Below are 17,047 nucleotides of genomic sequence, written 5' to 3' on the forward strand. Positions count from 1 at the left end.
CTCAAATTGGGGCCAGTTTGATCTTTCCTCCACAGCTTGCTGTCAGGTCTAACAAGCTACCACCACTCTGGTGCCAGCGAACATTTCACGGAAGATTGAAGGCAGGAGGAGAAGGGGACGACAGAGGATAAGATGGTTCAATGGCCTCACCAACTTAGTGGCCATGAATTTGAGCAAGCTCCGGGAGTTGGTGATGGACAGAGAAGCCTGGCGTGTTTCAGTCCGCGGGGTCGGAAAGAGTTGGACATCACTGAGTGACTGAATTGAACTGAACTTAAAAGAAAACTTGTAACCACTATCAGAAGAAAAAGAATATCAACAGGACAGTAGGTCCAAGACTGCAGGAACTGCACAGAAGGCTGTCTGTCCGGCGGTTTCTCTGTGCTACCACAGCCAGAAGGTGTCACTGTGTGAAATGGACACACAAGAACCACAGACTTAACCAGTACTGTGTACTCCGAGAAAACTGAAAGAAGTAAAAGGGTAAGGAAGAGAGAAAAATTAAAGGCTCAAGTGACTCACTCGGACTTTGATCTAAAGAATCCAAAGCTCTAAAGATAAGGATGAACCACACACGTAAAAAGGTAGAGTCAAATACACAAAATTAAGCAGTCTCTGCAAAATTCCCAGGGCAAGGGAGAAACGTGCACGCAGGCTTCCCAAGTCATTCAGTGCCTAAGGGAGGGGTCCCCATTCATTTCTGGGTCCCAGTGTTTACACACACACCAAGTGTCAGTCACGCTCTAGGCTAGGGCCCTGCCCATAAGCCTTTCCTTGTTGAAGTGATCAATTCCGATTCTTGGCAATAATCCCTTTAAAAGGCCAGCTGCTGCTGTCTAGTCACTGATGCCAACCCTTTCCAGGTGGGAAAAAAGAAATCAATACAGCCAACGCCTAGATGGAGAGGCAAATTTAAAGTATAAGGCCCTGAGAAAGGCCGGAACCCAGAGAGGGGGAAGGGTCCCGTGGCTCCCCGGGGTCAGGCAGGAAGGGCGCGAGCCGGGGGGAGGGCCAGCCCTGCAGGCGTGGGCGCGCGGGGACTCTTATTCTGACACGGGATCCGCAGCCGCCGTCGCCGTCGCCGCGGGGTTCAGCGCCGCGGCCCGGCCTGCCCGCGACCCTCGTCTCCCGCCCGGGACCCCCGCCCCGCGCTCCCACGTGCCACTGCCCCCATGCCCGTCCCGGACGCTCGGAAGCTGCACCTCACGACCTGGCCCCGACTCTGACCCACAGAGGAAGCGCAAGAGGAAGAAGGGCGACGCCGCGACTTTCTGGGACCCCCGCCCGGCCCGGCCCCCACGTGCCCGGGCGGCGTCGGAGCGCGGAACTTTCCAGGGCAGCGCGAGGAAGACGCTCCCGGAATACAAGGAGTAGAACTCGCTCACTCTCACTTTTCCACGCTCGCATCGGGGTCCCTCACAGCCCCCAGACCTTCCGACCCTGCCCACCCCACACCGCCCCTGCCGCTCCAGACTCCCTCACGCGACCCCGGCCCTGACCCCAGCCCCCGCCCCCCGCCAAGTTTGGTCCGGAACTTACCGGGCCGCGGGCCGGCCGGGCCCTAGGACAGTGTGCGGATTCAAGGGGCCGCGGGGCCGGGGTCGGGGTCGCCTGCGGGGCCGGGCGGCCGAGGGGCTGGGGGCGCTTGGCCGCGCGCGCTCGCTCCGCCTGTGGGGCCGCCCGGGCCCGCGGCGCTCGCTCCGCCGGTCCGCCCGCCCGCCCGCGCCGCCGGCCAGATAATGCGCCCCTCGGCCGCACACATGGAGCCCGGCGCCGGCGTCACCGCCCGGGACATGCGCACCAGGTCAGCGCGCCCGGCCCGCGGCCCCCAAAACACCGGGGAGCTCTTAAAGGCGACGCCGCCCGCCCGCGCCCGGCTGGGCGGGGCTAGGCGGTTTGTGGGCGGGGCCTGGTATTGGTGGGCGGGGTCAGTTGGCCGGCACCGCCCCGGAAGCACCGCCCCTCCCGACCGCCCTCCACGGGACGCCCTGCCCCGTGCGCCGGTTTCCCACGAGGGCTCGGGCGGGCTCCTGTAGCAGCGCCGAAGGGTCGTCGCCAGCTCACCCGCGCGGCACAGCCGAGCGGGCCGCGCCCAGGGCTGACTCACGGCGCGCTCACTGCTGATCTCGCTCCAACTGGGCTGCGAGACATCGAGCAACTGCTTCTGAAAACCGAGGTTAGAATGCCACCCCCGCAGGGTCGACACACAGAAGTTCCCCTCCAGGGGATCGGCGAAACCATAATTCCTCCAGCTCAGTAAAGAGAGTTCTACAAAGTAAGCGCCAGAGCCACCCACTTAAAAACACTTAAGAGATGACTGCTTTCCTTCTCCATTTACCTCCCAATCTGCCCCGTGCCTCTAGGAGAAGGTGAAACCTCCCAAGAAAGCAAATCTGCGCCCTTCCCTCTGCAGTGACGTGGAGGAAACACGGCAGTCTAACCCGAGAGGATGGGCTTTGGAGATATCCAACTACATAAAGCAAAACACAATTTTAATAGGGAAAATAAAATATCTTGTATTCCAAGAAGCTCTCAATATCAAGGTTAGGTTCTGAAGAATCACCAAAAAAGGCCCTTCCCAAGTTCTTTTTATGAAAGTCAAGTCGCTCAGTCGTATCCGACTCTGCGATCCCGTGGACTGCAAGTCTACCAGGCTCCTCTGTCCATGGGATTTTCCAGGCAAGAATACTGGAGTGGGTTGCCATTTCCTTCTCCAGGGGATCTTCCCGACCCAGGGATCGAACCCAGGTCTCCTGCATTACAGGCAGACACTTTACCCTCTGAGCCACCAGGGAAGCCCAGGGAAGCTCTTTTTATGGCATTTATACAAATAATTCAGGATGAGACACCTAGATAACACATCCTGATACATATTCATCAAGTGAAACAAAGTTTCACCAAACATACCTTTACCACTTGAAATGTACTGATATTTTTCTACCTCATTTTTTTTAAGAGAATCAATATAATTCTGACCTACAACTGGTCTTGACCCCAAACTTTAAAAACAATGTAGAATAAGTTTTACAAATAAAAAGTTTTCTGCCATGTTTCACACCCCCCCCACCTCAATAAGAAGTTCAAAAAAGCCCATTTTAATTGTGAGTTCCACACCTAACTGGCAACTTTTTGTTGCTGATTCCATCCCCTGCTGCTGCTGCTGCTAAGTCACTTCAGTCCTGTCAGACTCTGTGCTACCCCAGAGACAGCAGCCCACCAGGCTCCCCCGTCCCCCAACCCATCCAAAAAATCTTCCAAGGGCTTAAAGCCAACATCTGGTACAACCTCTCCAGGGCCAAAAGAGAAGCATTCCTCAAACTAAAAATGATACAAAATACAAGTTGTTGGCCTGCAGACACCTTGCCTGACCCAGTTTTGTCAACAATTTGCTTTGCTACAAAGAAATTTAAATGTTCAAATTCAAAAACCAAACAAAAACATTTTATTCTCAAACAGGTAACTGGGTAGAGGAATGCAGAAAAATCCCTGATCCCAGAGGCAAAGGTAGTTTAAAGCAAATATGATTTTCACTCTAATTTGGCATCTCTGTATTTTGAGAACTGCTTTACTCAACAATTAATCAGATGATGTATATTAAAGCAATACAAGCAAAATATTACCTCACTGCTCCTCAACTGGGTTGTGATTAATCCTACTTAATTAAATACAGACACAGCAAAATGTGGTCAGGTGGGAGATCCAGACTTGAGCCTGACATAGGGATCCCAGAATCTGAGCTGGCCCTGTGTCAGTCACCCAGGTGACAACCATCCTGTTTTAAAGAGGAAGGCATCAGCTGTGACGCAGTAATGACACGGCCCCATGGACTGAGATGTGAACTAGTGACAGGTGGTCCTCCAAAGAATAGTGCCAACTTCTCTGGCTGGCAAAGGGTGAAATGGTTTATTTTATGATAGGAAGAGAGGACCAAGTGTGTAGATGGAAAAAGTGATGGTGAATCCAGACCTGTTTGGAGTCCCAGATGCTCAGGTGGGTGAATGCTGAGGCTGCTTGGCTTTAAGGCCTTGTGCCATAGTACTGGACTAAACAGCAAACAGTCCAGCTGGTGATTAAGAAATATGCTGCAACCACCTTCAGATGCCATTCTGAAACTGAAAACACTAAGAGACAAGTAGGGCTAGAACTATGTTTCTCCTGAAGTTTTTTCCCTCTGCCCTAAGAACAGGCAGTCACTTAATACTTATAGATGCCACTTAACATAAAAACACTTCTGTTATTAGGTTAAACAAAATTTTCTGCCAAATTCACTTCATATCCTTCAGATCCTTACTAATAATAGCCAACCCTCCTTCCACCCTAACCACTGAAGAAATATTCTAATTATCGCTCTAAAGTACTATTAGATAAACTTCCAAACACCATCTGAGCTAAATTCCTGTACAACAGAGGGACTGACGAAAAGAAATTTGGGCCAAATTCCATGTTCGTGTCCTCATTTATAAAGCAGAAATTCGTCAAAGGCTCCAAAGTAGTGTGAAACTGAAAAGGAGTAGCATCACCTACTGAATGTTTAAGGTACTGAACTTTTTGGGTTTTAATCAGAAAATTCCTTTGAAGTTTCTGCTGGACAAAAATTTAAGATGTCTTACGTGATAAACAAGAACTGGATTTTGTAGGCTGGGGAGCCTAGAGGCACCAGCTCCACAAGTTCACAGGCTGGTGGCACAGAAAGACACAGAATGATTTCAATGCAGAAAATGCATTCGTAGGAAAGACAGGACTCACAGAGGAAAGGACTGCTCCCCTCCCTGGGAAGGGCTCTGGGAAATCTTTGCGGATGTGACATTTGAGCCAGCTCTTAATGGATGGACATCCTAGGCACCGAGAATAGCAGAGGCAAGGGGCCAGAGCTGGCTACTCCTGGAGTGGCTTTGGCGCAGAAAGGGCTGAAAAGGGGTGGATTCATTATCCTTTAAACTTTCTAGTTGGCTCTCTCTCTCAGAATGCTTAAAATCACAAGCTAAGCAGGCCTAGTTATGAAGACTTTAACCAATTTTTAGATTACCACTATCAAACAGTGATACTAAGCTCCAACTTGTATTCTAAGAAGCTCTCCAAAGAATAAACAGGTTGTTCATTCAAGTTTAAAAAAAAAAAAAGGGGACTTCCCTCATGGTCCAATGGCTAAGACTCTGAGCTCCCAATGCAGGGGGCCCGGGTTGGATCCCTGGTCAAGGAACTAGCTCCCACATGCTGCAACTAACTCCCAGTGCAGCCAAATAAAAAATAAATATATATATTTTTAAAAGGCACCCTTATGACAAAGAGCACTAGACTTCCCTGGTGTCCGGTGGTTAAGAATCTACCCCTGGTCCGGGACGATTCCACATGCTGAGGGACAGCTAATCCTGTGCACAACTACTGAGGCCCGCAAACCCTGGAACCCGTGCTCTGCAAAAGAAAAGCCACCACAAGGGGAAGCCAATGCAACACAACTAGAGAGGAGTTAGCTCAACGCAAGTAGAGAAAGCCCGCATGCAGCAACAAAGACCCAATGCACCAAAAATTAATACATACACACAGACATAAATAGAAATGTGATCATAAAATTAAAAACAAGATTATTTAAAAAGAAATAAAGCAAAAGAGCATTGACTGCTTTCCACACTTTGCATTTTTAGTACTCTAAAGTCTAAAACTATTTTCATTGAGTTTAGAGACAATATAACCACAGTCTCTAAGAGGATTATTTTTAAGTTTCTTATTTCACCCCAAATTCATATTCAGATGGTGAGATTACAAAGCAATTGGGTTGGGAAAGGAAAAGATTCGTTTCTATGTGAATTTCATTTCCCTAGTACGTTGATATTTTTGGTACGTTCTTCAAGGACCAGAAAAGAGTTAAAGAGGATGTACTTTAAGAAAAATACAAGACTCCCAACACATTACAGCTGCTACCACAAATGCCACTGTTTAAAAACAATCACAACACTTCTACACTAGTCTTGGAGTTTGTGGGAGATAGCAGCTCCTGTCTGCCTCATCCCAGGAAAGCTCTCTGAAGTGCAGCTCTCTGGAGATGAGCCACCTTGTCAACACGTGTTTGAGTATCCTTTCTAACCACGACTCTGAGCACTTCGTGTCAATGCAACATGGAGTTCAGGCTCCATGTGTTAGTCTCTGTGACCCTGATGATACCCCTCTATTACAGGGTTCTGAGCACAAGTGCTTCCCTCAAGGGTTAAATACAAACTGCTAAGAAGTATCACTGTGACCCATGAACCGGAAGTGTATCTCCCACTCTGTCTTCATCTGCATGTGTCACCAGTTGGCAAGGAGTATCTCTTTTGTGTCTATACATGGCTGACAAAAAAAAAAAAAGCACACGTAATTTAGATCTATTTTAAGTCTTTGAAAAGTTAGTCAGTGAACCATGTTTTCTATGAATTAAAGAATTAAAAGGGAAAAAAATCAGAAGACAACCAGGAAAAAAAAAAAAGTGCTATATGACAGTCTTAAGTCTAGAAATAAATCTATTCAAACCCGCTTAACAAAGAAACTGTTAGTCACATCATTCATTTGCTAATAAACATCCTTGGTTTAGACATGAAGAAAAACATATTTTAAAACCTTAGTATCCAGTTCATACCTCCATCTCCCAGTTATTAAATGGCTGATCTTCCAACTTGACATAGGAAGGAGGAAAACATTCCTCCCAGTTTTCCTAACAGGATGAGTACTTGCCGCCTCCACTGGTGCCCAGCATTTTACTATAGAAAATACATGACGTGGGTCTTTCTAGTTTCCTTCCTCACAGCTTGCCCTATTCCATGCTGACCTAGTCAGGCCTATAATTTTACCAACTCCTGGTTTGAGACCAGTAAAATCTTTTCTTCAAATTTGGGTCAAAAATCAACCTTCACCATATGTAAAATATATAGACAATGAGAATTTGCTGTATGGTTCAGGAAACTCAAACAGGGGCTCTGTATCAACCTAGAGAAGTGAGATGGGGTGGGAGATGGGAGGGAGGTTCAAAAGGAAGGGGACAGATGTATACCTATGGCTGATTCATGTTGAGGTTTGACAGAAAACAACAAAAATCCTGTAAAGCAATTATCCTTCAATAAAAAATAAAATTAAAAAAAAAATCAACCTTCAGTATAGATACTTCAAGAGAATAAAAATAAACTTGAAACCTTTATAAATATAAAATATAAAGCCTAAACCTTGAAAATGTCATGCAAGTGAAAAAATTGTTCTGCATGTTAAGAATTTTAGACCAGCTTAGGGCTTCCCTAGTGGCTCAGTGGTAGAGAAGCCACTTGTCAATGCAGGGGACACAGGTTCGATCCCTGACTCAGGAAGATGCCACATGCCACAGAGCAACTAACCCGGTGCACTGCAACTATTGAGTCCGCACTCTAGAGCCTGGGAGCTGCAACCACCAAGACAACATGCCACAACTCCCGAAGCCCGCGTGCCCAGAACCCGCCTTCCGCGGTGAGACGCCAGGGCACTGCAACTAGAGCACAGCCCCACTCACAACTGGAGAAAAGTCTGTGCGGCAATGAGGACCCAGCACAGTCAAAAATAATACAATTTTTAAAAAAAATTTTAATGACAATTCCCAAAGGAAAGAAAAAATTCAAAAACAGGGAGTTCCCTGGTGGTCCAGTGGCTAAGACTGCGCTCCCAGTGCAGGGAGCCCAGGTTCTATTCTGGTCAGGGCACTAGATTCCACATGCCACAACTAAAGCTCCTGCGTGCTGCACCTAACACTCAGTGCAGCTGAAATATATAAATATTAAAAGAAAAATCAGAAGCAGTCCCCATTATCTGTCCTCCATGTAGACTGCATACTATTACAAAGACAGTCTGTACAGTCTGATTTCACTAGCCACCACCGGTTTCTGATTGAAAATACTTATTCAGAGGTCAATTTAAATACAACTTTATAGCTCAATCTTGAATCCTACTATGACACATTTTATAAGACTCTCTACTTTTGAAGGTAACTGAGCTTTTCTTGCCAAAGGTGCTCCATTCAAACTGATTTTTAAGTGAGCATAACCACCTCAGGTCAAGAGAATGCACCAGACTGTTTTTCACGTCCAGGTCCTTGATGATGCCCATGCTGTTCCCCTCCCGTGAATGCCCAGTCGCCTAAAAAGGAGCTCTCCCCATTTCCCCTTCCCTCGCAGGCTCTTCCATCCATCCCTCCTTCCACATTCCACTCGCAGCATCTTGCTGCACTTTCCAGTTCAGGAACCTCTCTTTTCCTAGCAGCATATGAGGGCCACTGTATCCAGCCAGGCGCCTAACCCTTAACAAGTTAAATGAGCACTCCCATCACTCTCGAAGGTAAGGGTTTTGCTGTAACATACTGCAGGCACATAGTGTGTAAGTTTGAGCCTTCTTCCTAGTCGCCCTGTCAAGCTTCAGAAGGCACGGCAAGTCCACAGGATATACCAAGGTGATGCAGCGGTGGTGGCAGCAGCAGCAGGGGCTGTCTAAGCCTACAGTGAACTAAGGGAACCCATTGGGAAAAACCAGCCGATCCAGAAACCTGCAGCTCAGGGGTCCCCAGCCTCTGGGAATGCCTGATGATCTGAGGTGGAGCTGATGCACCAACAGAAACCAAGTGCACAATGAATGTAATGCGCCGGAATCATCCCAGAACCCTCCTCCTTCCCTCCGGTCCTCCATGAAACCAGCCCCTGGTGCCAAAAAAATGGAGAACTGCTGCTCTAGATCACTGGCCCTCAGTCATAAACAGCAGCCTATGGCCCCAACATGGACTGGTTTGCTCTTGGGCAGTGTTAACTGCCATTGGTAGCCATCGGGTGCCAACCACAAGAGGAATAGCCAGCCTTGATATGCTTCTATAACAATTACCTTTACTGTTGTTCTTTAGTTGCTAAGTCGTGTTTGACTCTTTGCGACCCCACGGACTGTAGCCTGCCAGGCTCCTCTGTCGATGGGATTTCTCAGGCAACAATACTGAAGTGGGTTGCCATTTCCTCCTCCAGGGGATCGCCTGTTTTGGCAGGCGGATTCTTTACCACTGAACCACCCAGGAAGCTACCTTTACTAGGCACCTACAACAGTCTGGCTGCTTGCTTCGTGCTTACCATCCCCACCAGCAAATGAAGAGACTGTGGCTCCAATGTTAGGCCACTTTCCTAAGGGCACAGAGCCAACAAGTGGCAGAATCTGGCTTTCTGGCTCTAAAGTTTCTATTGCACACAGGGCCTCCCATGGCACTTTTTACCAAGCAGTAAAGACAAATAACAGCAAACAATTATCCAAGAACACACTCTTGCAGAAGGATCTATCTACTGTCTGCTTCCGTAAGTTCTATACACATCTCCAGAGCAGCCTTTTGCAGGCAAGCTACTGCAGGGAACCTTGTGATAATGCAACAGGAAACTGTCCTGTTAACCACCCTGCCAGACAGTCCTGAATCTGTGGGTACATGAGCTGGGCCCCCAGCCCTGCTAAGTGTAGGTCCACTAGCTCCCAGCTCTGACAGAGCAGCTTACTGAGCAAAAAGTGAGAGCCTAACATGTTTTCTATGCTCACACTGGAGCCTAAGAACGCAGCCTGGAGGGCGGGGAACAGGAAGTGAAGAGAGAGCAAGCATCCACTTCCCAAGGGCAGCAGAGCCCAGAGGTGGGAGTCTGATCACGTGCACAGTTGCAATACTTGTCCACGCCCACTTCCGGCCTCGGCTTTCCTCTTCACCTCAGAAGTCAGTACTTGGGTGGAGAGAAAGGAAAAGAAGACTACCAGGAACTCCTTGTAATATGCTCCCTCTCCCCTGGAACCTGGGCCCTGAATGAGTATCCACCCCTACTCTCTGGCTCCACCCCTCACAAATACACTTACTTAAGAAAAACACCTGTCACATGATTGCTCTACGTGGACTAACATCAAATCTGGACCACAACACAGGAAAATCAAACTAGTGCTTACCCAGTCCCAGTATAAGAAGGAACCGTAGGGCAGAGGGAACTCCACCAAGAATACTAATACAAGATAAAGCAACTTAGCTCTTCGAAACTCACCTTTCCATTGCTATAAACAACAGCCAAGTACTACCCTTGTCTGATTTTTTTTAAGAGATTCCAAATGACGCAAGAGGACATTTAGAGTTGTGTATCTCTTTGCATATCTGGGCTTCCCAGGTGGCACTAGTGGTAAAGAACCTGCCTGCCAATGCAGGAGACATCAGAGACAAGGGTTCAGTCCCTGGATTGGGAAGATCCCCTGGAGAAGGGCACTGCTGCCCACTCCAGTATTCTTGCCTGGAGAATCCCACGGACAGAGGAGCCTGGTGGGCTACAGTCCATAGGGTCGCACAGAGTTGGACACGACTGAAGCAACTTAGCATGCATGCATGCATCTCTTTGCATAATAGGCACTGCCATGAAGAAATACCACGGGATTCCAAAAACACACTGCCACCGGCTTCAGGAGAAGCAAAGCTGAAAATGCTCTGGGAAATAACCATTCCAGAATCCCTTTTGTTTCTCCAAGACTATAGCCCCAGTCATCCTGGATCAACTAGTGCCAAAAGCCAACAATCAACTGGGAAAACACCATAATTTCTGCCTTCTTTCAGAGGGAGGAAACAGAAAAAAAGAGTCCAGTGAGGAAATTAGAAGGGTAGTAAGGTTTCACTTCCAAACCTTCAAGAAACTCTACCCCAAAGTCTCAACATCCAGGGATATTCTCAGGGAAGCCCTGAGATAGTCGTTCATTTGTCTCTGACCGGGACGTAAGGTCCTAGAGGCCTGACCGCATCTCTCTAGCCAGCTCACTGCCAGACTTCCAGCACCCAGCCTGGGGTGCCTGGTGCATCGCTGGCGCCCACTTATTGCTGAATTATCTGCTGGCATAGGAAGTTATACCAGCCAGAAGATCTAACACTTTCTATTTTCCAATCCAATTTAAGTTACATTAAAAAACAAAAACCCTACCTTAGGGCCACACAGGAAAACTCGTAGCAAGTTAAGCCCTTACTTGAATGTTCAAACGTCCCTTATATGCCAGTTTGGAGGGATAAATTCATATCCAAGCAACACACCCATATAGACAAAGGCAGACAGTCTGCAGAGAGGATAATGTCACACTTAAAACCAGAAATTCAAAATAACAACATCCATTCATTTGAATAGAACAACTCCATAAAATAGTTCCCAATTTCGAAAGAGGTCAGCTTCTTTCTTATCATCAAAATCCCGCAGGGATTTAATGCCCCCCAGTGCTGTCTCCAACAGGAAGGAAATCCTGACTTCCCCAGCTATTTCAGTTACATAAATCAACAGTTTATCGTCCAGAGTTAGAAGCTGGGCAGTGTTGGGACCCATATGCCTTTTAGAGCAGCCTACCAACGGATAACCACGTTACATTACATCTAATGAATGTACCTAGATCAATATCATTTCTAACTATCCAAGGGTTTTTATTGCTGTAAGGATCTTTCAATTCAAAAAAAAAAGGTTTAAAAAACTTCCTGTTAGATAAAAGAGATGAGATGGTGGCGCCACCATCCACCAAAGTGAAGTCTGTGGTACATAAGAGACATAATTTCAGAAGGGATAATAATCCCTTTAAAGTTCTTAACCTTGTGTTTTATATTTTAAAAATAATAAACTTTGCTCCTTTCCCATATAATGGAATAAATGTCCTTAAGAGAATTAAGAGAAATTTAAGCCTGGCAGATATTTCTGAGCTTCAACAGTTAAATTCACTGTGTGTGTATGAAAGAGAGAGGGAGAGGGGGAGTGGAGGGCAGAGGAAGGGAGAGGGGATATTTTTTGGAGGGAACCCTTTTCTTCTAACTTGGGAGCAATGCAGTGGAGGCCTAGCTCAGATTTCTCACTCACTATTCCCCTGCAACCCAGGGTGTAGCTATCAGAGACAAGTGCCATCTGTCCCCACATGAATAAGTGAAAAAGGCTGAGCCCAACTCATCAGGCCCAATGTTAAGGCTTTCACTAATTGCTAAGAAAAACAGCTTCTCAGAAAAAAAAAGTGTCCTGCCCATTCATTCCAGTCCCCATCCACAGAGGTTGAGCTAGCATCTCCGCAGTTCTCCGGATATTTGGGACCTCAAGGTGAATTCTGACCTCACGGGCACCACGCTACACACTCAATGCACTATTACTGTGTGGCAACAAATGCCTTTGCACATCACGTTTGCAGTCTTTTGTCCCCAGATCTGATCCATTACCCAAAAAGAATGGTTCGTCTTCCAAGGTTCTAATATAAGAAGAGATCACTTATGGGGTTGCATATCCTTCAGTCCAGCAGTCCCAAAATCTGGCCTAGGATCCTATATGGCTCACCTTCTTTTTCTTCCCACAATTCAAGTTTGTAATAATCTTCTATCCGGCCTGTGGTCTAATTATAGTAATATATCTCCTTGTCCTTAACTCACAGGTTACCCCATTTTACAGAGGGAGAAAGCAAGGCCAAGGCAAACACAAACCCCTGCCACAAAGCCAATCTATCTCACAACTGCTATCTGAACATGGAAAAATGCTAGACCCAGATAGGCAGTGGATTTTGCAAGAGACAAGTTTCTTTCTCTTTGCTCTTCAGGCATATTTAGCCTTGGCAAAATATCAAACGCTTCCTGGTCGGGGAGTCCAGGCCAGAACCATAGTCTCCTGAGCACAACACCCAACCTTTACTGCACACCAACCACGTGCTAGATGCTGCGCTGGCAGCCTCCGGCTCATTATCCCAGATTCATTCATTCACACATCTAGGAAGCACTTTCCATCTGTAGGCACCTTCACACATATTCACGGAGATGTGACCCCCCCCTCAAATATTTAGTAATGTGCTGATCTTGTGCCAAAACTTATCTAAGGCCACAGAGCTAGGAAGGACAGGCCCAGAATCTGAATAAGGTCCCAGAATCTGAATCAGGTCCTTCTGACTTCAAAGCTCCCCCTTCCCTAACCCTGCTGGTCCTGTGGGTTTCATTTCAAATAATAAACATGTGCCAGCACTTCTCTGCCCTATCTCAGGACATCTTAAGCCCCAAGTTCCCCACCATCTTCCTTTTCCCTTCAGGGCAGTGCCTACAGCTGACCAGGAAGAGGCAGCAGAGAAGCAACCAGGTCTGGGGCAGCTTCCTGCCTGGACTTGACTACTGCAGGAGCAGAGGGCCCAGGAAACTCTCCAAGCCCTTCTCCACAGAAGAAAATAGCTCGAGTTGAAACTTGTGTCCACATGGTCCACCGACAGATTTAGAACTCAAATTATAGCCTCGGCAGGAGTCTTCACAAAGGACGCAAATTAAGCAAGACCCAGATGGAAATGAACAGGAGAGAGACAAGTCTTAAGTCAAACTGTAAAGTGAACTGCAGTTCTAGCAGAGTCAGAGGGAAGAGCTGGTTGAAATGCTAAACCAAACAAGTTCAGCCTATATTTCGGAACTCCAGGAACATTTCTCCCCACGTTTTTAGCCTGAGACTTGTGCATGGACACGAAGTGGTTACAAGTTACTCAGGTTTCAAATTGAGTTCATTCCTGTCCTTTGGACCATCTCTCAATGCCAGCATTCATCAACTTGGGCTCCAGAGAGCTCTGCGTTTGGCAAAACAGATAAAATTAGCTACTGGAGTGAACTTGGAATCCAGGGTGGGCCACTAAAATAAAGTACACATGAGATTTGTAAAAGCCACGTAAAAACTTCCTTTGAGCCAAGCTGAAGTCACCTAACTTAGAGAAATGAATTCAAATCCCCTGTTCTCTGCCTCCCTTCCTCCCTTCCTTGATCGAAGGTGACCCATTTCCTGCTTCTTGCCTTGCCTTTCAAACCAGAGTGTCCCACAAACTGAAGATCCACTAGAGATCAAGGGGTAAATGAATCGACCTCAGGAGAGAAAACACAGCAGGAAGACCTGAATGAGCATTTTTTTTTTTCTTCTCCTTTTGCAGGGGCGGGGGGTGAGTTCTAGCGTGCAGAGGAGGACTTAGGATGGGACAGGAAGTGGGTCAGTCCCACAACGTGAAGGTGTGACAATGGGGTACAGTGCTCCAGCCCTGTCCGTCCTGTCTCGGCACTGGCCTGACAACACCGTGGTGGCCCCATGACTCAAACATGGAGTAACCACAATTGTCATTTGACAACAGCTCTTGCTCCCCCAAATCTAGCAGGCCTTAAAGGATAAGAGAAAACAGCGTTTTGTTTTTTGCCTGTCTCCCAATTTCCCTTCCAGCCACAATTTCCCTCCAGGTCCCCTGAAGCTGAGGTAAAAATTCAGATAATACCCCTAATCTGGCCAGAAAGAAGACTGAAGGTGGGAGGGGCATATTTCTGATCTCTCCTTCCAGAACAGAAGTTGAGTACCAAAAACAGAAACAGGGGTCTGAAGTTGGGGTCTCAAAGAAAAAGTGAAGGAAGAGTTTTTGCATTAGAGAATCAGGAGGGAAACCTTAGGAAAGGGGAAATGTCCTCAGGCAAATGGAAGGAGAACCCCTGGGAATGGAGGGGGACCCTTCAGAGAAGTGAAGAAACTCATTCCCTCTTCAATCAGAGAGGGGGTATCTTGAAAGAGTGGAGGCACACTTCAGGGATGTGAGGAGCCTAATAAAGTGGGACATTTCATTTTAGGAACAGAACCTCTGGAGAAGCCAGGGACCCCTCCAAATACTGCGGCACCCATAGATTAGTAGGAGTCCCCCACAAAATGGAAACTGTTTTGGAAAAGTGGGGAACATTTCTTCAGACAAATGAGGATCCAGTCATTAATATGAGCACTTTGGAGTAGTGGGCCCCCTCAGGAAAATGGAGGTACTCATCAAAAAGTTAGGGGTCCCATCAAGAGTGGGGACAACTCAAAAAAGTGGGGAACACCTCCAAGAAGGATTCTGACAGAAGCAGGAACACCTCAGATTAGTTGAGGGGGGCCAAGGGGGAGGCCACCCAAAGAAGTGGGGACACAGAAGCAGGGAGAGCAACGCGGAAAGGTAGGGAGGAAGGGGAACCTATGAAAAGTAGGGGACGCCTCAAAAAAGCAAGGGCAAAAAAGGAACACAGTACACAGTGGGACAACAGCTCCGAGAAGCAGGGTTCTCCTTATAGAGGTGGGGGTCCCCCAGAGAACTGAGGGGCAGGGTCCCCTAGAAACAGGGGTATCTCCTCAGAGAAGTGGCAGCCCCTCAGCGAAGATGGGGGTCGGTCCCAGAAAAGGAGGCGGTCCCACATAAAAAGCAACCGCTCGGAGAAGCAGGGGTCCCCTTAGAGAAGTTCAGAGGAGGTGCCTCAGAGACGCGGGGCCCTCAGAAAACGGGCCCCTTAACGAAGCAGGAGGTCCCTCAAAGAGATGGGGCACCCTCAGGGAAGGGAGGCTCCCCTCAGAGAGGCAGGGTCCCTTAGAGAAGCAGGTTCCCCGAGACAAGAGGGTCCACGCATGGAAGCGGCCCCCTCGGAGAAGCGGAAGCCCCAGAGAAGCCCGGGGCACCGGAAGCCGGGGACCCGCCACCAGCGGCGTCCGCCCCTCACTCACCGAAGTTGCTCGGCGCCTCTGCGGGCGGCTGCTGGGCTCCAGATGGCCTCGGGTGGCAGGGTCGGATCCCGTCCGCTCGGGTCTCGCGGCGGCAGCTCCCTCAGGTGGCGCCCGCGGCGGCGACCGCGGCGGCGACAGGACGACGGACGATCGACCGACCGACTGCGCGGGCGGCGCGGAGCGCGTTCGGGCAGCAAGGGTGCGCGTGCGCGCGCCGGGGCGCTGACCCCGGGCGGGAGGAGCCGCCGCGCCGCGCTCGAAGCCGCCGCTTGGTCTCGCCGCTCCGTCTCACACTGAAATTGCCCGCTTCGCAGCCCGGCTTCCCCGGTTGCTAGGCAGATTTCGTCTCTCACACTTCCGGGTTGAGGCACGTCTCACCGAGTGGCGGCGCCGCAGGCCAATGAGGTCCGGCCAGGGTTCCCGGGATCCGCGCCCCGGAGAGGGCGTGGCCAGCCTCGTGACGGACAGCATTCGGCGGCCAATGAGCATACGGGCCGGCTGGCCCTCGGGATCGCGCCGGGGGCTTGGGCGGGCCCGAGGAGGCGGGACAAGATGAATGACATGCGATTTGCCAATGGGAGAGTGGAGCGGACCTCGGGTCCAGTGAGGGCGCTTCGGGGGCGGGGCTTTAGCTTCGGGGCAGGAACACCGCGAGGGGCGGGGCGTGAGGAGGAGTCAATCCGTGGTCGGCTGCTCGGACACTGGCGGGGGGTTCTGCCCGGCTACCCGGCGGCCCACAACTGTCTGGGCAGGGGGTTCCCCGCAGTGCTCAGCAGGGGCGCCCCACCCACAATGCACCGGAGGCGGCTTAGGCCAGCCGGGCGTGGAGCGGTTACGCCGGGCAGTGGGCGGGGCCGCATGAGGCGCGCTCTAAGGACTCTGGGCGAACTGTGGCCAGCTCTTGTTCCCGAGGGGATTCGTTGCCCTGGGCTCTCTTCTGACTAGAGTCACGGGTTCGACCCTCTTCTGAGGAGAACTTGGAGGAATCTTACCCCTGGCCCCTCTTGTGAGAAGAGTTTTAGCGATTCTTGCTTTGCCCACTTTTCTGAGAATTGCCAGGATAAGAATGATTTTGTTCTAAGAAAACGTGTAGGGATTCGGGCCCCTGTCCCCTTTACTAAGGACAATTTGGGGGCCCCCTGCCTTTCCTGGAGAATATTTAGCGAACATACCCTGCCTCTTTTCTGAGCCCTAGTGGTGGCCACTGGCCTTCTTCCTCCCTGGTCTGAGGGCCGGTGGAGGTTGCATGTCCTTGGCCTTCATTTCTGAAGATAACTTGGGAAATTCATAACTTGCAAGTCCTTCCTTCCACCAGAGGAGAAACTTGGAACTTAAAGCACCCTTCCTCTCTCCAGAGAGAAATTGCAGGAAACTGATGGCGCCTCATCCTTTTTAGTCAATAATTGCCGAGGAGTTGTGCTCCCTGCGCTTTTTCTAAGCAGTGTTTGAGTGTTAGAGAAAGAGTTCCTCTTTTCCTAAGAACTGCAGCCATTTGACTCCTCTGCCCTAGAAGAGTTATCCATTTAGCTATCCTTCCCTTTTTTCTTTTTTTA

At 49.2% G+C, this 17,047-nt stretch overlaps 1 protein-coding gene across 16 annotated transcripts in view; it reads right to left on the bottom strand.

Annotated features, from left to right (window-relative positions):
- Window positions 1–15,828, bottom strand: part of GATAD2A (GATA zinc finger domain containing 2A) — a 96,505-nt gene extending 80,677 nt beyond the window's left edge. For 10 of the 16 annotated variants that reach the window (XM_055540411.1, XM_055540164.1, XM_055540198.1 and 7 more), the window contains exon 1: window positions 15,495–15,828. The gene's annotated coding sequence lies outside the window, so the exon portion shown is untranslated. Of the gene's footprint in view, window positions 1–1,539; window positions 1,802–15,494 lie in introns of those variants that run through there. The other 6 variants (XM_055540355.1, XM_055540302.1, XM_055540173.1 and 3 more) reach the window with 2 other exon arrangements.
- Window positions 15,829–17,047: the final 1,219 nt, after the last annotated feature.

Source organism: Bubalus kerabau, chromosome 1 (genome assembly GCF_029407905.1).
Source record: "Bubalus kerabau isolate K-KA32 ecotype Philippines breed swamp buffalo chromosome 1, PCC_UOA_SB_1v2, whole genome shotgun sequence".
Lineage (NCBI taxonomy): Eukaryota > Metazoa > Chordata > Mammalia > Artiodactyla > Bovidae > Bubalus > Bubalus kerabau.